Raw genomic sequence first — 22,626 nt, forward strand, 5'->3', positions numbered from 1 at the left:
GTTAGAAGTTTCCTAAGTATATGTGAAATCCGTTGTTGATGATGAGCAACGAATGCATGCATGCTTCTGATTTTTTGGTAATATAGTGAACGGATGCTAAACTTATGAGAAATCTGTAATTTAATGTAATTATGCGTGTAGTGGATTTTAAAGCCCGTTAATCTTTCAATCCACCTTGCGTTTAACGCCGCTTAACCATGAAGGGAGCGATACGACACTCGTTAACACTTGTTAACTCATTGCCAACTTTACTCGGATCAATCCGTGTTGTTAGTTAGCGGAAATCACTAACTACACTCACATTTCAAACACAAAAGAAAGAAAGAATGGTTTTGAAAGAAGTTTGTTTTATTTCAAAGTGGGTTGTTTGGAGAAATGGGTAAAGTGACCCTTTATTGGGTCCTCATTTCTCCAAGGTTTACATTTCATGGCCCAAGTTGAGCTTTTACGTACAAAATAATCGTACTGTAAGCAAACATAAAGTTATACACAATCCTAATAATAATATAGAATATGTAGGTCCTCTTTGGATGGATCTAACAACTTTACTCAGATCAATCCGTGTTGTTAGTTAGTGAAAATCACTAACAACACTCGGATCTCAGATCTTAGTGTGTAAGAAACAAAAGAAAGAAAGATAGAAAGTGGAGGTGTTTGGTGAGAGAAAAGTTCTCTTTATTTCCAAGTGGGTTTTTTGAGTTATGAGAAACGAATAATGAAGTACTAAATATCACTTGTTATATCTACTTTCTCTTAAGCTTCTCAAGTCACGACCGATTCATCACGAGTATGTATGCTTCTAATTCACCCCAAGCTTAATTAGCCGAACTTCAACGTAATTCAAATATTACACGACCAAATAATTTGTCATGCCTAACCTCTCTATTCAGCTAATATTACCTATAAACTCAAGATTACATAATCACTTATGATCTTCATAAAATTTTAAATGCTCTACGACTTCACATGCCATGTATTTTATACGTATTCCATTTGTGTGTTCCTTGGTAGGAGAACATAAAACTAATGTATACGCTTTCAATTACCCGAAAAGGGAAAAGAACATAACAATACCGATTTTATATACGAAAGAGTATCACAAATGGGAGTAAAGAAAGGGGCGTAGAATGAAAAATAATGGGATTAAAATTGTAAATTATCAAATCTTTGTAGACTAGCACAATTATAAAACCCTACCTACATTCTACAGTCAGGACAGCTGTCAGACAACCTAGATTTAGATCGATCAGATCTGATTTATCAACATGTTCGCTGAAAACATTCCTCCTGATCTCTCAAAATCGGTTAGTGGATTTTGACATTATATTATTCTAATCAATTTTCTTAACTTGTTCGGATTATCATCTTGTGTTAGAAACTGGTTGTGTTATGATATAATTCCAGTCTTTGAAAGTGATCACTTGTTAACATGGAATCGGTATCATCATGCAGGGAATTGAACAACGATCGGCGATTGTTCATAGGATTTCAGAAGACAAATCTCGCTAGGTAATTGTTGATTAATTAAATTATTTATTCATCTTAACTATATATATACCCTTAAATCATGATGAATATTCGTTCGTAAGAATTTGAAGAATTTGAGGATCTACAAATTATTACAAAAGATATTCATCATGAATTGTAAAACACATTAGCTTGTTGTTTATTGGTACACCCCTGATTGTATAAAATGAAATTTTTACCAAGATAAGAAGTTTAGAACTCTTAAATAAGGTTATAAAAATTGATAAGATCGAAGCTAAAGTCTGAAGGCAATTTTTGGGATTGATTTGAATCAGCTAGATGTCAATTTTATAAACTGTTTACAAGTCAGCTTGAGAAAGCAAATCTTGAAATGTTGGAGCCGGTTTAGATGCACGAATTGCAGTGGAAGAGGTTTCATAACAAATAAATAAACTTTTACGTAAATAACATAAATTTACAATTCGTGAGTTTGTTGATAATTACGAAGGGAAAAATGGTAATTGAACAAAAACTCTTAATTTTAAGACATTTACACATCTTAAAGCATATGGTAAACTCATAAAGCTTCAATTTTTGAATAACAATTTGAGATTTTGTGCTTATTCGACTCACATCTTTCACTTTCCCAAAAATCCTAGCAGTTGTCTCTTTCTCTCCATCGCCTTTGGCTTCTTACCTCATCCTTCTTCCTAGCGGCTTAATCTCAGCTTCATTTTCAGGCAAGTCCAATCACGCTAAGGACTTCGGTTACCTAAGATTTTTCGTGAATACAGTTTTCTTATCTGATCTGTTCGCTTTTGGCTTCGATTCAGGGATTGATGAGCTTCTTATTGAAGGCCGCAAGTGCAAACGCTTCTGCGAATAACAACGGGTCAACAACTAACTGAAATAGCATCACTACTGCTAATATCTGGTAACAAATTTTATTAATGAACTCATAAATCTCAATAGATGTAGTGTTAACTTGTGGTTGACTTTTAAATTTGGGGATTATGGAATTTCAGTATAGAGATTGATAATGCGGTTTACCAAGCAGTTCATTCTAAACTGTTTTCTTTTTTTTTCTAATTTCCATTCATCCCTATAATAGAATACATATATTAATTGTTGATATAAACCGTACCTGTTCATTAAAACAACAAATTTGATCTGTTTTCTAATATGATAATTTTGACCTATTCACTAAAATGACAATATTGGCGCGTTTACTAAAATTATAATTGACCGCTTCGCTAAAAACGACATTTTGACTTGTCTGCTAAAATGATGAGTTTGACTCGTTTACTAAAACCGATAAATTTGAACAACCACAGATCCTCAGTGAACTATGTTGGTGGAGTCATCAAGAACTTGAACAATGAGACGGTCAGATGGCCATGTAAGTGAACACACGAATCCAACAGAGAGTTTGTAAAGCTGATAACAATGTAAGTCAGTATATTCAACAAACAGAAACTGTTAACTGTAAATAGTATCTTTTGTTGTGTTTATATGGAATTTCTAGATATTAATTTAATTTCTCTTAACTGTTTTATGAAGTATATGCACCAAATTACAGAGATAATACGGATAATACACTGATGCATTATTATTATTACTATTATTATTTATTCCACGATCAGATGGTTTTGCAATTTTTTTTGCCTGAAACCGTTTATTATTTGACACGTTTGTAATCAAATAAGAGCATCAGTATTTTAATGGTACAAAGGGTTAAAGTTACATACCTCAAACAGAATCTTGCAACCTCTTTTGTGCACAATCTGGCACATTAGAGCATCTGCAACGGGGATATCTCTGTCGGCAAAAATAAAAAAAAAATACATAATATAATAAAATAAAAAACAGGTTCCATTGAGACTAAATTAAAATACAGGTTCCAAAATTGGAACCTGTTCTCCAGATCTGAAACTGGAACCAAGAAAAAACAGAATCGTAACCAAGAATTGAAGATGAATTATATGAAGATTAACGATGCATTGAATTGATGAAGAAGAATTGATAACACCTGTAGCCTGGAGAATTGGAACGATGTGATTGTGTATTTTATGAATAAACTCAAAAGGTAAATGGGCCGGCGGGGAATAAAAGGCTCGATGAATATTAAAAGGGCAGCTGTCCCATATTGGATTCCTTTATCATATAGGTTAGATTAGATATATTAGATAGAAGATTCGTTTTATAATGGAAGTTGGATTTTACAGTTTGATCCATTTCTAATTTTTTTTACCTTAAACACAGAAGTGGAACTGATCAAAGCACAACATAGATATTCAAACATCTCTGGAGGCTCAACTACACCATAATGGGAAAAAAACGCCTGCGGTGACTAATTTGTCATAAACATCATCTTCCTCGACTAATTTAGTCTTCAAGCGAACTTGCTAATAAATTCAGCGAACAAGCATAAAATCATATGATGATCAAGAACACGCTGATAGTTAATAAACGTGGAACCAGAAATCAAGGACTATAATGGACCAGAAAGGTGATTGAAATCTGTTGCCTAGATAAGATGCTGGCCAGGGACTTGAAAAGCATTAAATGATCATAGGAATTCAACAATAAAGTATGTGATGAATCTTATATGCTGTGTAGTTATATTTTCAAGTTGTTTCTGAATATTAGAGTCTTCAAACCAACCTTTTTGCAATTTTTTACTTGTTTGTTATGTTCAATAAGTGTACATCCATTTCTAGATTCGGGTTTGTTACTCGTTTGTTATGAGGCATCCGGATGAGTTTTGTGAGGGGGAGGAGATATGAGGGAGAAACGGACAAAAAAAAAATTAGAGCGCGAAACGGACAAGAGATGTCGTTGTGGGTGCTCTAAAATGTTGAGGATAACCAACTCATTAATTTAAGGTTGTTAATTATATCACAAAGTTAATGGTTACTTTATCCAACTAAGGTGTTTAGCGATGGGAGTTTATAAGGGGGGAACAAAGTTCTTTCAACTTCGAGTTCACAATCGATGCTTGGATCAATTAATCATCTACCATTATAGTTTATGAATTATAATCAGATGCGTTTGTAAGTTGGAATTTATTGTTCTTTTGGGTTAGAAGTTTCCTAAGTATATGTGAAATCATGTTAGAATTATGAGATATCCAGTGTTGATGATGAGAAATGAATGCATACTTTTGGTTTTTGGGTAATGTAGTGAATGGATGCTAAAGGTTAAATATGATGGATAAAATTTTTTGTTAATGAGTTAAGAAAGTTTATTTAGATGATGTATTGTAAGAAAAATGATCATTTTAATTAAGGTGAATAAAGGGCGTTTTAATAAGGTGAACACATCTTCACACAGAGTGAGTACCGAAAGTCTTTCTACGAGAGTTAGTCTCGCTAAATAAGGAATCAATCTGAACTCAACTACATGAGCCATTAGTGATGAAAATCAAGAAACCAGTATACTTCTCTATTTGTAGTAGATCTCCTTTCCATTATTACCGGAAGGTCTATGTTCCTTTATGTTCTCAGTAAAGATATATATCAGCCAACATATTTCAAGTTAAAAAAGAAATGAATAGTTAAGTCTTAAATATCACTTGTTTTATCTGCTTTCTCTTAAACTTTTCAAGTCCCCAAAGCGATTCCTTTCACTGGTATTAGAGCCGATTCATCACGAGTTAGCCATGTATGCTTCCAACTCACCTCCCAAGCTTAACTAGCCGAACTTCAACGTAATTCAAATACTACACGACCAAATAATTTGCCGTGACTAACCTACGTGTTTCATCTTAATATTACACAGCTATAAACTCAAGATTATAACTCATTCACTTATGAGCTTCATAAAATTTTAAAATGCCCTACGACTTCACATGCCATGTATTTTATACGTATCCATTTGTGTAGAAATAAACAAATGGGAGTTAGAAGGAAGGGGGGGGGGGGTAGAGTGAAAAATAATAGGATTAGAATTGTAAATGATCAAACCTTTCTAGAGTTGCACAATTATAAAACCCATTCATTCTACATTCACAACACGCCACCGTCAGACAACTTAGATCTAGATCTGATTTATCATCATCATGTTCAATGAAAACATTCCTCCTGATCTCTCAAAATCGGTTAGTGGATTTTGATATTATATTATTCTCATCAATTTTCTTAACTTGTTCGGATTATCATCTTGTGTTAAAAACTGGTTGTGTTATGATTAAATTCCAGTCTTTTGAAAGTGATCACTTGTTAACATGGAATCGGTATCATCATGCAGGGGATTGAACAACGATCGGTGATTGTTCATTGGATTTCAGAAGGCAAACTCGCTAGGTAATTGTTGATTATTTAAATTCTTTATTCATCTTAACTACCCTTAAATTAAGATATATATCTTTTATAAGAATTTGAAGAATTTTCGGATCTACAAAATAATATGTATAAGATGAGATTCTTAAAAAAAGATATTCATCATGATTGTATAAAATGAACTATTTACCTAGATAACAATTTTTAGAACTCTTAAATAAGGTTATAACAATTGATAAGATCGAATCTAAAGTTCGAAGGCAATTTTTGGGATTGATTTGAATCAGCTAGATGTCAAATTTATAAATTGTTGTTACAAAATCAGCTAAAGTTCGAAGCTAAAACGACATTTTTGGCCCGTTTACTAAAACTATAATTGACCGCTTCACTAAAAATGGTATCTTGACTTGTTTGCTAAAATGATGACTTTGACCTCCACAGATCCTCAGTGAACTTTATTAGTGAAATCATCAAGAATGAGGCGGTCGGAAGGCCATCTAAGTGAACACACAGATCCAACAGAGAGTTTGTAAACCCGAGAACAATGTAAGTTAGTATATTCCCCAAACAGAAAGTATTAACTGTAAATAGTATTTTTTGTAGTGTTTATATGAAGTATAATATGCACCAAACAGAGATAATACAGTTAATACTGATGCATTATTATTATTTATTCCACGATCAGATGGTTTTGCAATTTTTTTTGCCTTAAACCGTTCATTATTTGGCACGTTTGTAATCAAATAAGAGCATCAGTATTTTAATGGTTCAAAAGGTGTAAAAGTTACACACCTCAAACAGAATCTTGCAACCTCTTTAGTATGCAAGATAAAAATGATAATTTTGACCTGTTCACTAAAACGACAATTTTGGCCCGTTACTAAAATTATAATTGACCTGTTCACTAAAACGACAAGTTAGTATATTCCCCAAACAGAAAGTATTAACTGTAAATAGTATTTTTTGTAGTGTTTATATGAAGTATAATATGCACCAAACAGAGATAATACAGTTAATACTGATGCATTATTATTATTTATTCCACGATCAGATGGTTTTGCAATTTTTTTTGCCTTAAACCGTTCATTATTTGGCACGTTTGTAATCAAATAAGAGCATCAGTATTTTAATGGTTCAAAAGGTGTAAAAGTTACACACCTCAAACAGAATCTTGCAACCTCTTTAGTATGCAAGATAAAAATGATAATTTTGACCTGTTCACTAAAACGACAATTTTGGCCCGTTACTAAAATTATAATTGACCGCTTCACTAAAATGGCATTTTGACCTGTTTGCTAAAATGATGAGTTTGACCCGTTTACTAAATTTATAATTGACCGCTTCACTAAAATGGCATTTTGACCTGTTTGCTAAAATGATGAGTTTGATCCTCAGTGAACTTTATTGGTGGAGTCTTCAAGAACTTGTACAATGAGACCGTCAGATGGCCATGTTAAAGAACACGTGAATCCAATGAAGAAAAATTGGCAGGATTCTGAAGAAATTGATTCGGGCTAACATAAGTTTTAGGTGATGACATGGTTTGATGGTGGGGGGCCACTTGGACAACTTCACTTTCTAAATTTGGAAAGTTTGATATGTTAAGTGACTCTATTCTATTTCTTATATCAGAAATATTAGCATCAGAAGCACCAATAATGAAACCATGGTAATGAAGGAGATCGTATATTGCGGTCATATGCAAAGCAATGCAGGGCAGAATTGGATATTGACTTTAAAACAAAATAAAAAGTCAGGTCATGTATGCCCTTGTATAAAAGGATGAGAAAATTAGATGCATACATATTAATAGATGTAAGTGTTAAGAGTTAATGTAAATAGCTAATGTGTTTTCGTAACCCATTGTATATTTAAGGTAGGAAAAACAATCACCTGATAGTAATCATCATTTATATAAAGAGAAACGATTATGTTTTTATAAAGCGTTCCTGTTTTGTGAATTTGGTATCTTTGCTAGATCTTGACGATTAAATCTTTGCAAGTTTTGTGAATTTGGTACATAGCAAACTCAAAGACTCTAAGAAATGATTGTAGTGAAGTAGAAATCAGTCTCAAGATACTTTGCGCGTTGATGTTAAACTAGATTAGCTGCTAGATAAATGTTACCAAGGCGGGTGGATTAGGCAGTGTCATGCGAAGCTTCCATGGTATCGGCATGACCCAACGAAGCTTTAGTGGTTGTGTGAGCAAGGGTATTCAGCCTCAATGCCCAAGAAAGACACAGTATCATGTTTGATAAATCGACAACGAGAGAGACGGAGAATACCTCCATTAAAGGTGGTTTGGATAACCAAAATAACTTATATGCCCAAATCCTTAAGGGCAAGCTATGAGTGGACAGTGGCAGAGGTACACTGTTGGTGTCGGGGTCATCTGGTACTAATCTTCTTTCACATTTCGTGTAAAGCATATAACACTAAATTTTCGAACAACCCCCGTCTTTTAATATGATAAAAATTTTGACCTTGTCCGTTGATTTTCAAATAATTTTACATGTTTTTAATGAACAAAAAAGTTATATGAACAATTGAACATTACCAAATAAAAAATTGCAGTTTATTAAATTAGCCCAGTTCCATACAAATTCAAATAAAGCTCACTTTTACTAGTATTTTTAAAGAGTACTAATTGTTAGTTACAGTTCATGAAGCTCTTTTAATTTTGTACCAATTATGTCGATGGGCCATATCTCTAGTTGGGCTATATCTTAATTCATTGGGTTTCCATTTAACTTGTATATATGGGTTTCAAAACTCTTGGCTTAGCATTTTACTTGAGCTTAGTATTTTATTTGGGCTTAGTAGTTTACTTCACATTTATCTTAAGGAGTGTTTAGGTGAGCTTCTAAAACTTGCTTATGTGTTTTATGGAAAGAAAATGTATTTGACAAAGCTCCTCCAAAAGCTTCAAATTTGAGCTTTTCAAAAGTCAAATAAGCACATAAACAAGTTTTAAAAGCTCACCCAAACACCCTTTTAATCCAGGGCCGGCTCCGAGGACGCAAAAAAAATTTTGGCCAAAGGCGAAAAAATTTTGGACCTTAAGTAGGAGTATTTTGTTGGGTTTAAACAATTTAATTTTTATATGAGCTTACTTTGTTATAATTTGGGTTGTGTAAAAAACTTTTGTATAAAAATATGATTAAACATGTCTAAAATGAGACTAAAACGCATAACCTTTTGATTATGAGTAATACATCTATGCCACTAGACCAAGCTAGTGGTTATGTAATTGAGTTTAAACGCTAAATATACATATTGTTTTAATAAAAAACATTTAATCTAATAAAAATTCGGGCCAGTGGCAATCGACTACCCTGCCACACCTTATGGCCGGTCTTGCTTTAATCTAATTCAATTATACGCTAGGTGTACCTTAGTTGGTTTAATGTGATCACGATTCTAAGATTAAAATTGCATTCAGTTTTATTATTCATGACATTTGCATCTTCTGTTCTGTTACATCATAATCGGTTCGATTATTCAACTAAATTAGAGAAGTTTCATAAGGTTTTCCAAAAGAAAAGGAATTGTGTACTTTTTTTATTAATTATCATAACATGAAGAAGTTTCATTTTGGAATGTGTGTGGGTACATTGTGGGGACTATGGGGTGACAGGGATGTCGTCTCATGTTATCTTCTTGTTATTTAAATCAATATCAATCAATAATTGAGCACAAAAAATCTGTATTCAACTTTATGTACAAGTATCTAACTGTTGATTCAGATAAATACTTATTTGTAGGCTGATTTAAAAATTTTGGAATAGGAGAACTTGGGTAATTTAATTTGTTAATTTGAAGTCCAATAAGTTTTTGTGTGGTAACAAAAAATTTCCCACTATTGATGAGGTTAAGTTTTTCCTTAAATATTCCCATGTGTCTAGCACATGCGTGGCAATAAATTTCAAACTTGTAGTACTAACCAAATTTGCATGTGGCGCAAACGAGTTACTTGCTGTACAAAGTCAATGTAAGCATACACCATAAATTTATTTAAATTTAAAAAGATGAGAAAATTATGATTTGCCTCGTTGTGCTTTATTGAGGAGCGCAACTTACAGGTCTCATTGCAATGTTGCGCGTTGTGTACCATAGTCGTTTTTGGGCAGGCCATTTTATGATTATGTTTATGATAATATACATTTGAAATTTGAGATGATTATGTTTATTATTATCATTATCTCAAAGGCTTAACTTTATATCTAATCAAGGTGGTTATGTATAATATTTTGGATTAATGGTGTTGCTTTTTCCCCCTTAAATAGCACATGTCTGTTTGTGTTCGTGAATAAGTTCATTTTTTAACAAACGAACACGAACTAGATTTTCCGTCGGTCAGCGTTCATGAACAAGTTTAATGCTAAACAAACGAACACGAACAAGGCTTCGTTTGGTTCGGTTTGGTTCATTTGCATCCCTACATCTATATCTATATCTATATTATATATAAAGCATGAGTTACGGGTATCTTAAATTTTAAGATGTATCAAACTCATTGCTTTATATACAACACATAATGCATTAAAAAAATATATAAATTATGGGTAATTATGTCCTTACTCACAAATGTTATGTAGCTTTCATTCTTTCAAAATATACTTATAACTTTGGTCCCTCAACTCCACTACCTTTTTTGTAAAGTTTAATAATAGTTACACATATACCCCCTAATTCAAAACCAACTACCCCACGACTTTTTAACGTCCGTAACTTTTTCACACGCTAATATTTTTTTAAAAAAGTTACATCATAAAAACGAACATTTTATTCTCTTTAATTTGAGTATGATACTACTATAGTTCTTAAGTTTTAAAAAAGATAGCATGTTACGCGCTTACCATTTAGAATCGGGTAGCATGTCGAGTCGGACAAGCTCAGCTCATTTGTAAAAGTACATTACGGTCGAAATGAGCCGATACAAAAAAAATGGTTAATTTGGTTCGGGTTCGAGTAGAAAGGGGTCAGGTCAGAACGTCGTCGAGTCAGAACAGGTTTTGGTCCAAAACGGGTTGGTTTAAAAAAATGATTTATTTCAAACTATTGTATATTTCAAGTTTGCCTTTTGACTTTCGTTACAGGTTACGTAGATACCGTTGTTTACATGGCTGGGGCCGATAAACACGTGTCCAACGCCACGTACTCACATAACCCAATCTTGGTAAGCGCTCAACCTAGCGCCCCACAACGTTAATCGGCATGAATTACACGTGTGGTGTTGGTTGAGCATGTTTAATGTCGGTAACGTGTATTCCCCTCCGGTTACACGTGTTCAATCTTCGATTACACGCAACTGACTTTGCACGAGTTACCCTGTCCAATTTTAGACTACATGCGCACTGTCATCGGGTTATGTATGTACCGACACGAACTATGCGTTCAATGTGGAGCTACGTGTGCGCCCCAATGCATCGCGCGGGCACACAACTAGTGTAACAAAATGCTAGACTAGCACATCCTCCTAGAAGCCTGTACATCAATTCACCCCATCAATCACAACCTGTAGACCACCCTCTAGAGGAAACCCACCATATATGTAATAAAACCCTACCCTGTGAGCTAACCTGGAAGCTAGCACCCCGTATTTTTTATCACATGTGAGACTTTAACCTAATATTTTTCCTTTTTTATAAAAATCAAATAATATTGTCTGTAAATGTTTCACATCAATTACTTAGACTATGGATCATTTGCCCTTGAACGGATTGCTAAATATATGAAAATGTACAACTTTACAAAATAATTATATCTAAATATCGGTCATAAACGATATTACACAAAAAATAATGATAATTCATATTCTTCAAAGTATATTCAATAGTATTTATATGAAAATACTATTCAGATTTATAAGTATTAAAATAAAATTTAAGTAACATCGTTATCCAATCAATGTGAGTTTGATCTATTTAAATTGAGTTCTTTATATAAAGCAGGCCGGCAGTGAAAAAAGCGAGCTTGATGCTACGTCACTTGTTGCGTCATGTTTTATGTATAAATAAAAATCCTTCTTATTTTTCTTTTAAAATAAAAATCCTTCACCACCTCATTTCTTAATTCCTATTCTAATTTACTTATTTTCAAACGTGGCAAATCTTTTGAACTCAATCGTATAAAGTTTAGTCATTATTTAAACCATTCCAAATATAAATAAATATGAGGTCAATACCTTCCTAACTTATATTTAAAGATTATATATATATTATAATATGTAGAATATCTAAGAATCAAATCAAATGTTATTTCCCATCATTCCAATCACACAAATATATATAAAAAATAAATCTTAACATCTATTATATTTGACACAAATTTTTTTCTTGAAACGGATTAAACCATCGTGATCTTAGTTTCTCTGTCTTGGTGATGGAATTGTCTTTCTTTATATGAACGATCCAATGACATTTTTTATATAGCTTCTTTGTCTTGGTGATGGAAATGTTGACAGATACTGTTTATCATATGGTGTTAGTAACTTCAACAGAAAATTTAAGAGGTTAAGAGCTAAAAAAGTTATAGTTAAAAAAGGAATCGAGCATACGGTACTTAAATCAAAAGTAGCCAAACTCTAAAATAAATTGTGGATCCCAGGTACTAACTTATTCTTTTAACAACCAAGCCAACTTTTTTATAGACAAATTCACGAAACATCCATTTTTATATAAATAGTAGGTTTCAACATTTATCTTAGAAAGTCATGTTTAACGTTCTCTATGTTTACTTTTTGTAACCGATTACGTCATTCACACTAACGAAAATAAAAGAAAACAATTGTGAAAATCACTAATCTGGTCATTCACCGATAAGGGTAAACAAGTCACTTTCCAAAAAAAAATTAAATGAAGTTTTTAAATGCAATTAATGTAAAGAATGTAAGAGCATCCACATTCTATCTATCTTACATCTTACAATACTAATAAAAGAAAATGTTGAAGCTTATGTGTTAAGTTTATATTTCTCTTAATTTCTAATCTCTTATCTCATTCATTCTAGTTATTCATGGGTCATGGGTCAAAACCATTTTGTCAAGTGGCTTATAACATAGTGTGGATTTTATTCATTATTGAATTAAGTTTCATTTTCATAGCTGAGGTTTGACCAATTACGCAACTTTAGTACTTTTTTTAAATTTCTTGCAGATCAGCATCTGACGTTTCCATTAAAACCATACTATTTTAGAACTTTTTGTTAACCACCCATTTGTTTTTTTTTTCATTAAATCTACACTAAACTAATTGATAAGTATTTTGAGAATTACAATTGAAATAACGGATTACAACCTTGAAACTTGATTTCATTGGTCTTTCTCGTCTTTATATCTCTCATTCACAAAGGGTTCTGTGTTGGATCCAAGATCCTTTACTATCCAGTGGATTCAAGGTGCTTTCAACTATTTTTATTATTTGACAAATCCCGTGTAATACACGGGTGGTTCAAAAGCTAGTCAAATAATTTGAGGAGTAGTTTAGGATGTAAGTGTAGGAAAGAAAACATATTTATATTTTTGTGTATATTTAAAAAAGTTCATATTTTTTTAATATTTGTTTAAAGTGGTTGTGAGTAGAGAAAAAAGATAAAAGATAATGGTAAAAGTATAAAAGTAAATCTTTTTTATTAAAAAAAAAGGAAAAAAAAAATACAATAATTTTATGTTTAATTATAGATTATCTATCAATTCTAATAAAAGCTTACCATTTTTGCCACTTGTTAATACCATAGCCTCCTCGTATTTTTTTCAACCAATTTTCATATATGGTCCTTATCTTTTAAATCATTTCAATATGTGACATTAAAAATATAGGTTTATTCCAACTAAATCCATTACTATCTCCATATAAATTAACAAGAGACGATTAGTGAACTTTGAAGTGTTAATTAAAGTGTTTATTATGGTTTATATTCAAAACAATAAACATTCGATTCATAATATGTGGAATGAGAACAATCGACTTTGACTAAATTCTGATAACGTCAGCGGCTAAGGCTTAGCCTTTAATACCTAAAAATACATATGATTTTAAAACTAAAAGTTTCCATGTTGACCCAAAAACTAGAATTCGGACCCAATAACCAACCCGAATTACTTCCGTTTAGGTTCGGGTTAGTATTTTCTTGGGGTTCGAGTTTCTCGGGTCAGGTTAGTTTAGGTTCAAGTACGGGTTTTCTTAGATTGGGTTTCATGTTACGGGTAAAAGCGATAGCCCTACTTTCAACGATTATAAATAAGAATCACTATATTCATTACATGCAATTTTAAATCTTTTAATATTTTTTTAACTCAGAATAATGGGTAAAAGTGGCAGCCCTACTTTCAACGATTATAAATAAGAATCACTATATTCATTATATTCAGTTTTAAATCTTCTAATATTTTTTTAACTCAGAATAATCACTATTATTCGAACATGGTTTTAACGTTAGTATGTATTTTTCATTTTCCTGACAATTACATTCATATGAAATAAACAAATCATTTTGTTACATTTAAATTTTCGTTTTTATGTTGCTTGATTATACAATTTTTATTGTAAAATATAAAGTCAATTAAAATTTTGTCATATACATGATATTAATAACAATAAATTTATCATGATAAATCAATTTCAAATTGTAAAGATTTTAAGGATAATTATATCATCAAAGTTCAGGTATATGGTTTTGGGTTAATCATGTTTTTTTTGGATAAACATAAGAAGATGTTATCAAATGACATCATATTAATTGATTAAAAGCTATGATATTTTATGTGTATGAATATTTTTTATTAGTATAATGGATATATATTATCATTTATCTAGAGTTGGTATGTACTTGGAGAACTTTTTTTAGTCACACAGACAACTATATATAGCTATATCAAGAGTTATAAGCAGACCTATATGTTACTTTATTAAGAGTTACAATCAGACATGGACTAAAAATTTTGATTTTTGATAAACAATGTATACCTGCTAATGCAATTACAAATGTAGTGTAAAAAGAAGTTTTTACCTATTTGTAACATATTTGTGTAATCTGTTATGTAATTTATGTAATTTTAATTTAATTGTAATTGTATTAACAATATATGATCAATTTATTGACTGTATTTCACTTAATGGACAAAATTTAAAATTTTCAACAATTACCCGTATAATACACGGGCCTCAAACTAGTATATAATAAAAGAGGTGAATACCTTGTCTTTTTTATTTTTTTTAGGAAAATTGGTTTTTATTGGTTTCAAGTATTGCCTTTTGGTCATTTATGGTCCAACTAACGAATTGGTCACTGATGGTCCCAACTTTTAATGTATTTGTTCCTAACGGTCCGCGGCTAACAAAATCCTAACGCGTTTAGTTTTAGGTCGCCGAAAAAACGTTTTTGGCCGGGAAAGTCAATTTATATTGACGGAAAACACCACCTGAACACCGCCAACCAATCAACATCACTTAAGCACCATCAACTGATTCCGACGATGGTTCTAGGGTTTCGGCGACCTCAATAATTGAGGCTTTTACTAGAAAAAAGGTTTTTAAAGGTACGATACATAGTTACCATGATGTTTGGGACAAAATTGTTGAGTTTTCGGGAAAAAAATGTGTATTTTCCAGCCAAAAACATTTTTCCGACGACCTAAAACTAACGGCGTCAGAATTCTGTTAGTCGCGGACCGTTAGGAACATATACGTTAAAAGTTGGGACCATCAACAGCCAATCCGTTAGCTGGAACCGACAGTGACCAAAAGACGACAGTTGAGACCAATAAAAACGAATTTTTCTTTTTTTCTTTATTACGATCATCAATTAAAAAGATATTTTTATTAAAAAAATGAAATTAAAACTCTAATATTATTATTTGCTTTTTGTTTGCCTTTCAAAAAAATATATAATTATTTCTGGAGAGAAGATATAGATATTGGAAGTAGACAAAAATAAGTTGTCGTTGTCTGTACTTTATAATAATAATAATAATAATAATAATAATAATAATAATAATAATAATAGTGTAGTCTAGTAGTTAATTAATTAATACAATGCATCCAATGATTGTAGAGTAAGAAGTTGATGATCATCGGCGGGAGGAAAGGAAGTAGATGAGTATACGAAATACCTTCTCTCGCCTTCTACGGAACCACTCTTCTCTTCTCTTAATTAATTCATTATAATTATAATAATCAATACAATACAATACAATACAATACACTACACAAATCAATATTTATCATCTCCAATTCAATCCCGTAGCAACAACCCACCTAAGGTCAGTTCATTCTTTCTTTCTTCCTCTTATCATTATTAATATTATTGTTGTTCTTCTGTTAGTTATTTGTTTGTTCAAATTTTATATGATCATCATCGAATCGGCTATTTGACTTTGTTTTGTTGGTTGCAAAATATTAAAACTCATCATGTGAAATTCATGTAATTCAGTCAATTCACACGTGTTCACCAGATTAATTATTTTGGGTCTAATATATATGTGTGTGTGTGTGTGTGTGTGTGTGTGTTTGATGGTGATTTTGTAGTTGAAGTTATGGTGGGCTTGGTTCTGATTTTTATGAATCCTGAAAAGCGGGTTCGTGTTTGGTCCTGTAATGGAAATTGCTACTTTCTCTTCGGGGGTTTTCTTTTTGAACCAAATTTATAGAGTTGTATACGAAGTCGAGCTCGTTTTACTTATACAAGGCTCGTTTCGACTCTATTTTTAAAGCTCGAGCTTGGTTCCGGCTCGGTTTGTTTTTAGTTAATTTATAGTTATTTTTGTATATTTTTCAGTTATGATTTTATATTTAACATAATATGATTTAGTTGTTTTTATGATAAATTAATGTATTATATAGTTGTTTTTATCATAGTTTTATTTATAATTGTAATTGTTAAGTAAATATATATTAAACATATGAAATAAAAAAATTTAAATAATAGGCTCCTTTAGTCTCACGAGCTAGCTCGAGCTTTAGAAATAGAGTTGTATACGAGCCGAGCTCGTTTTACTTTCATGGAGCTCTATTTCTAAAGCTCGAGCTTGGCTCAGGCTCAGTTGGTTTTTTATTTTTTTATTTTAATTTGTATTTATTTATAGTTACTTTTGTATATATTTTTCAGTTATGATTTTATATTTAACATAACATGATTTAGCTGTTTTTATCATAATCTAATGTATTATCTAGTTATTTTGATTATTTAGTTGTTTTTATCATAATTTAAAGTATTATCTAGTTATTTTGATTATTTAGTTGTTTTCATCATAATTTTATTTATAGTTATAATTGTTAAATTGATATATATTAAACATATTAAATGAAAATTTATAAATAGTTGAGGCTCGATTAGGCTCACAAGTCAGGCTCGGGCTCGTTTATTAAATAGCCTTATTTTTAGGCTCAGCTTGAGTAGCTGGTGAGCAGCTTGGCTTATTTACACACCTATATATAACCTCTTTTAACAACTGACATAATCACAAAAAAAATATAAATAAAATTGATAATATTGCTTTTGTTCCATTGTTTCTGTCTTATATAATGAAAGAATTTATAATATAATTTTTTGCTAATAGGTTTACTTGGGCTTGTGGTAGGAAGTGATTCAATGGAGAAGAACTCGAAAAAATCTTTTTCAGGTGAGTTGTTATATTTTTATAGTAATGTTAAATATAATTTAGTCACAAATAATAATAATAATTAGAATATGCATATTTTCATCATACAGGTCTGCCTGAATCTTATGCAGCACCGACCGTGTTTCAAGAAGTGGAAAACGCATATCGAGCATCAGCTGATATTAGTTTGTTTTCAAGCTCATTACCGGTCACCTGAACTCTCGGGTGGGCAAAAGTAAAATTGCACTAATTTTGACGTTATTTTACTAATCTCGTGAAAATAACGTTAAAAGTGGGGGAAGGTTATTCAGGCATCATGTGGTGGCGTTGATAGCCGAAAGACAAGGGCACATGCACCAATCAGCCGGTGTCCCGATGATTGAGTGCTATGTGCCTTATGTCCAAGGCTTGATGCAAAACTACTATCGAGCCGGGGGTCTCATCGGAAGCAGCCTCTCTATCCCTATGGGGTAGAGGTAAGGTTGTCTACATCTTACCCTCCTCAGACCCTACCATAGCATTGCTATTGGTGGGATATACTGAGTACGATGATGATGATTATTCAGTTATATTTTATTTTTTATATAAATATATTTATACATAATGTTGTGAAGATGGATTTCCTCTAGAAGATGAGAGTGAAGACATCACAACTAGTTTAATCGGAAGCATGCTTCCAGGCGAAGAAGACGAGATATTATTTACTGGAACGGACGATTTTGACCTTGGTGATTTACCTACACAGTTAGAGGATTTGGATTTGGAAGATGATCTTTTCGAAAGTGGAGGTGGAATGGAAATGGATTCTGAGTCCCATGATGGTATCAGATTCGGTCTATCTAATTTAATTGTTCCTTTAACTGGTGTTAACCGTCACGAGCTTCCCAATGGTGGGGGTTGTTGGAGAGCATCCGTACGGAGAACACCCTTCGAGAACTTTGTTTGTTAGGAATATTAACAGCAATGTTGAAGACCCTGAATTGAGATCACTTTTTGAGGTATTCATCATTTTGAAGATCTTGTTTAGTTATTTGTTGTATTAATTATTAACTTTTGAGAAATATTTATTTTGTGTAGGAATATGGTGAAATCCGAAATTTATATACCGCGTGTAAGCACAGGGGTTTTGTGATGATATCTTATTATGACATCAGACACGCGCGCGCTGCAATGAGAGAGCTTCAAAATAAGCCTTTGAAAAGAAGAAAACTAGATATTCATTTTTCAATTCCTAAGGTTTGTACTTTGTAACATGTTTTATATACTTATCATCATTAATATATTTGTTATCATTTTATATATATATATTTGTATATGATATATGCAGGATAATCCGTCAGAAAAAGATATTAACCAAGGAACTCTTGTTGTTTTCAACTTGGATGCGTCGATATCGAGTGATGATCTTCGTCATATATTTGCGGTTTATGGGGAAGTCAAAGAGGTATTTGACTCTCTTTAATTTTGAAAAGTTAAAATCTTTAAATTATTTTTTAATTAAATTTTTTTTTTTTTTGAAAAACAGATAAGGGAAACACCACACAAGAGGCACCACAAATTTGTTGAGTTTTATGACTTTAGAGCAGCGGAAATGGCTTTAAAAGATTTAAACGGGAGTGAAATCGCAGGAAAACGAATAAAACTCGAGCATAGCAGGCCTGGTGGTGCTCGTAGAACGTATGTATTTATTAATATTTGCTAGAACGTATGTATTTATTAATATTTGCTACTTAAAACCATATTATTAGTATTATACTAATGTTTATATATGTATAGCTTGATGCAACAACTGAGTCTAGCACTCGAACAGGATGAAACCCGACCCTTCTGGCACCATGCTGGTTCACCAGTGGTCAACTCTCCTCCTGGTTAGTTAGTTAGTTAGTTGACCCGTTCAAAAGTTAACGGGTCAAAATGTTACCTCTGTTATAATTATTATAATATTTTTATTATTATTATTATCTTTTTTTGCAAAAAAAAAAAAACATTTTTATTAACATTTAACACAAACCAAGCTACATCTGGATAATGGGTAAGCGAGCAACAAGCTAATTATTATTATTATTATTATTATTATTATTATTATTATTATTATTATGTGGCAGGTAGCTGGACTCATTTTAGCAGTCCAATAGAACACGGTTCACCGCAAGGGTACAGTTGGTCACCAGGGTTCGGACAACTTAGCCCGGTTCACAACCCGTTGCCTGGACTGGCATCTATACTTCCACCACATATGTCAAACCCCGTAAAGATTGCACCAATCGGAATAAAGTCAACTCTAGGATTTGACCATCAACAATCACACACCTCCAGTCCAGCAAACTCACCATCTCTCAACAATTCAAATTTTGACCCGTCTAGCATCGGTCGGTTATCGGGTCCAGAGTTTCTTTGGGGAAGTCAAACTACTTACTCTGACCACCAGAGTTCTCGTTCAGTTTATGCCAGTCCTAGTCAGCATGGCGCGTTTCTGGGTCCACGTCATCTTGTAGGTTCTGCCCCATCCAATGGCGTGGGACCCGTTATCAGTAACGGAAGTGGTTCGCCTATTTCACGAATGACTTTTTTTCCTAATAAGGACCGGCTATTATTGGGAATGGTTCTTATCAAGGACGGGGAGCGTTAAACGAGGGCTTTATCGAACATAACTATACTCGGCGAGTTGATTATACTGTTAACCAGATGTCGGGAAATAAACAGTATCAACTGGATTTGGAGAAGATAATTAACGGGGAAGATCCTAGAAAGACGTTGATGATCAAAAATATTCCTAACAAGTAAGAAAGTTATAATCTTTTTGTTTAGTTAAAGTAGATTGCTTTTTGGTTGGTTAATAACTTTTTATTAAATAAAAGGTACACTTCAAAGATGTTACTTGCAGCAATTGATGAAAATCACAAGGGTACTTATGACTTTGTGTATTTACCAATTGATTTTAAGGTAATAGTACTATGAACTCATGAAGTCAACTTGATAGTCAAACTAGTGTCAATTTGATAACTTGATTTATCTTTTATGTTAACAGAATAAATGCAATGTGGGCTATGCATTCATCAACATGGTGTCACCTTCACATATTGTATCCTTTTATGAGGTTCTATTTTCTTTTATTTTAGATTTTTTATTTTTATTTTTTTTAATAATCTTTATATGAATGTTAATGGAATTTACTTTTTGTGCAGGTATTTAATGGTAAAAAATGGGAGAAATTTAACAGTGAAAAGGTTGCTTCGTTGGCATACGCAAGGATCCAAGGGAAAGTGGCTCTAATTACGCATTTTCAAAATTCGAGTCTAATGAACGAGGATAAATGGTGCAGACCGATTATCTTCCAGTCAGAGGCCCAAGAAAATGATAATCAGGTAACGTTGACCACTTGTTTGACTTCACATATGTGTTTTGACTACTATTGACCAAATGCCTTAATTGTTTTCAGGATTCTATTCCTTATCATAACATGAACATATGCATTCGTCAACCAGATGGATCATACTCGGTGGATTCACTAGATGGTTCAACAAGTAGTCCGGAAAAAAACTAGACTTGAAAAAAATATGATTTTTAACGAGCTGATTTAAACCAATAAAAGGGAAGTTGGTTTGTTGTACTGTGAGGAACAAGTTTTATGGGAATTTGAGAAGACCGTGAAGCAGAGATATTTGTAACAATGTGCAGTGTGTGTGTAATTAAACTAGCGAATGTGTTCTAATAATATGTGTAAATAATTTCGTGTGAGTTAGAAGATCAGTGTCATGGGGCTGTTTTCAAATGTATAGAACGGAGACAGCAGACCCGTCATAATTTCCAGATAATGATCTGTTGATCGTATATGTATGTATATATTGACACGTTGTAATCCAGTAAGTTGTTTGTATAATTTGTGTAGACTTGTGTTAATGTGTGAATTTTGAGGATTGTCTTTGGTCAGCGCTAAAAAGCATCACTAGATCGACAAAGCCAAACGGCCCTTATGTACTTTTGAAATATCTTATATCAGAAGTGTTTTGTATTTCAATACTCTCATTGTGTTTTTATATTTTGAAATTTGAATCAATGTGATACTTCACAAACTTCATTTGTTATGAATATCAACTTCAGCATTCTATTCCCAATCATAATATTAACATATGTATTCGTCAACCAATCTAACTAAGTAAATTTCATTAGACTGTTAGAAAGACGATTTTAGACGAATTGATTCAAATACATCCACAAGTCTATAACATGGTTTTTGTCATTATTTTGGTCAAAAAAGAAGAAACAATTCTGATACAAATTTAATAAAATAAGATAAAAAAAAGAAGTAAAATCCCACATCGAAATTAGAAGAAAGTGAATGGCTTTAGGGATGCTATAGAAATGGATTAAAGGTTTACTTGAAAGTCATGATCCTTCGAAGCAAGTTTTAATGGGAAGTGATGAGTGGTCGTTACTCGCACATAAACATGCGAGATGGGGTGTTTGCCTAAAGCTTTTACGACAATTGGCACCTCCATTCTTAAACCATCTGATCCCTATTTTTAATTTTTTTTAAAAATTGTTTTGGTCAAAAACCTTTATTTTTTGTTTTTATTTTTATATTAACAAGTTATTTTTATAAAGTGTTGTAATTTAATTATTTTGTATTTCTTAATTTTCTTAAAAATTTATTTTTAGTTTTGGTAAAAACCTCTATTATTTGTTTTTATTTTAAACAAGATGTTTTCTAAAGTGTTTCACTTTGATTATTTTGTTTTGACTTTAATGGTTTTTGACAAATACCTTTTCTTACAGTTTTTTGTTGTTAGCAAGATGCTTTATAAAGTGGTTTACTAACTTGTTATCTAAAGCTAAAATGGAAAAAAAGGCGATGGGTTTTGAGCTAATATGATGGGGAGGCGACGGGTTATGAGCTAATATGGAGGGAAGACAACGAGTTAAGAAACATGTCGTTTCGATTTTCTAACGTAGAGCCGAAGACGAGTTAATAAGGGACAAATTGGGGAATTTGAATATTTGAAGGAACATATTTGGAATCTCTTGACATTTTAAGAATTTTCCCTAAAACTATTTTGTTTACAGACGTGTTACATGAGTTGAAATTTGTAAATTCATATACAGGTCGTATGTCCATATAGCGTGCTAGATGATATAGAAGTGACTGATGTAAAGACGCACATCAATTGACAAAGCCATACATCCCATATATATACCTTAAAATATCTGCACAACACTGATTGACAAAGCCATACGCCATACGACTCATATACTTTTGAAATATCAGATATCAGTGGGC

The 22,626-nt window shown here is 32.2% G+C and overlaps 3 long non-coding RNA genes, 1 other non-coding gene and 1 pseudogene across 5 annotated transcripts; 4 read left to right on the top strand and 1 right to left on the bottom strand.

Annotated features, from left to right (window-relative positions):
* The first annotated feature begins 1,225 nt into the window (after window positions 1–1,225).
* On the top strand, window positions 1,226–3,257 carry LOC143541682 (uncharacterized). The gene is made up of 3 exons (XR_013136790.1): window positions 1,226–1,304; window positions 1,453–1,509; window positions 2,130–3,257. It is a non-coding gene; the product is annotated as an uncharacterized LOC143541682 (long non-coding RNA).
* A 2,835-nt stretch (window positions 3,258–6,092) lies between these two features.
* LOC143541683 (uncharacterized) lies at window positions 6,093–7,628 on the top strand. Its single transcript, XR_013136791.1, has 3 exons — window positions 6,093–6,301; window positions 7,143–7,499; window positions 7,568–7,628. It is a non-coding gene; the product is annotated as an uncharacterized LOC143541683 (long non-coding RNA).
* Window positions 7,629–17,455: 9,827 nt separating this feature from the next.
* On the bottom strand, window positions 17,456–18,104 carry LOC143541692 (uncharacterized). The gene is made up of 2 exons (XR_013136793.1): window positions 17,949–18,104; window positions 17,456–17,561 (listed from the first exon to the last, which is right to left on the bottom strand). It is a non-coding gene; the product is annotated as an uncharacterized LOC143541692 (long non-coding RNA).
* LOC143541691 (protein MEI2-like 2) lies at window positions 17,918–21,359 on the top strand (annotated as a pseudogene). Its single transcript, XR_013136792.1, has 10 exons — window positions 17,918–18,346; window positions 18,426–18,584; window positions 18,676–18,792; window positions 18,874–19,025; window positions 19,125–19,216; window positions 19,454–20,128; window positions 20,207–20,291; window positions 20,377–20,445; window positions 20,534–20,713; window positions 20,788–21,359. The product of XR_013136792.1 is annotated as a protein MEI2-like 2 (transcript).
* A 402-nt stretch (window positions 21,360–21,761) lies between these two features.
* LOC143541696 (small nucleolar RNA Z279/snoR105/snoR108) lies at window positions 21,762–21,866 on the top strand. Its single transcript, XR_013136795.1, has one exon. It is a non-coding gene; the product is annotated as a small nucleolar RNA Z279/snoR105/snoR108 (small nucleolar RNA).
* Window positions 21,867–22,626: the final 760 nt, after the last annotated feature.

The sequence above is a fragment of the Bidens hawaiensis genome, unplaced genomic scaffold (assembly GCF_021521415.1).
Source record: "Bidens hawaiensis isolate Kalapana, Puna unplaced genomic scaffold, B.hawaiensis_p1.1 tig00012636_1, whole genome shotgun sequence".
Classification (NCBI taxonomy): Eukaryota; Viridiplantae; Streptophyta; class Magnoliopsida; order Asterales; family Asteraceae; genus Bidens; species Bidens hawaiensis.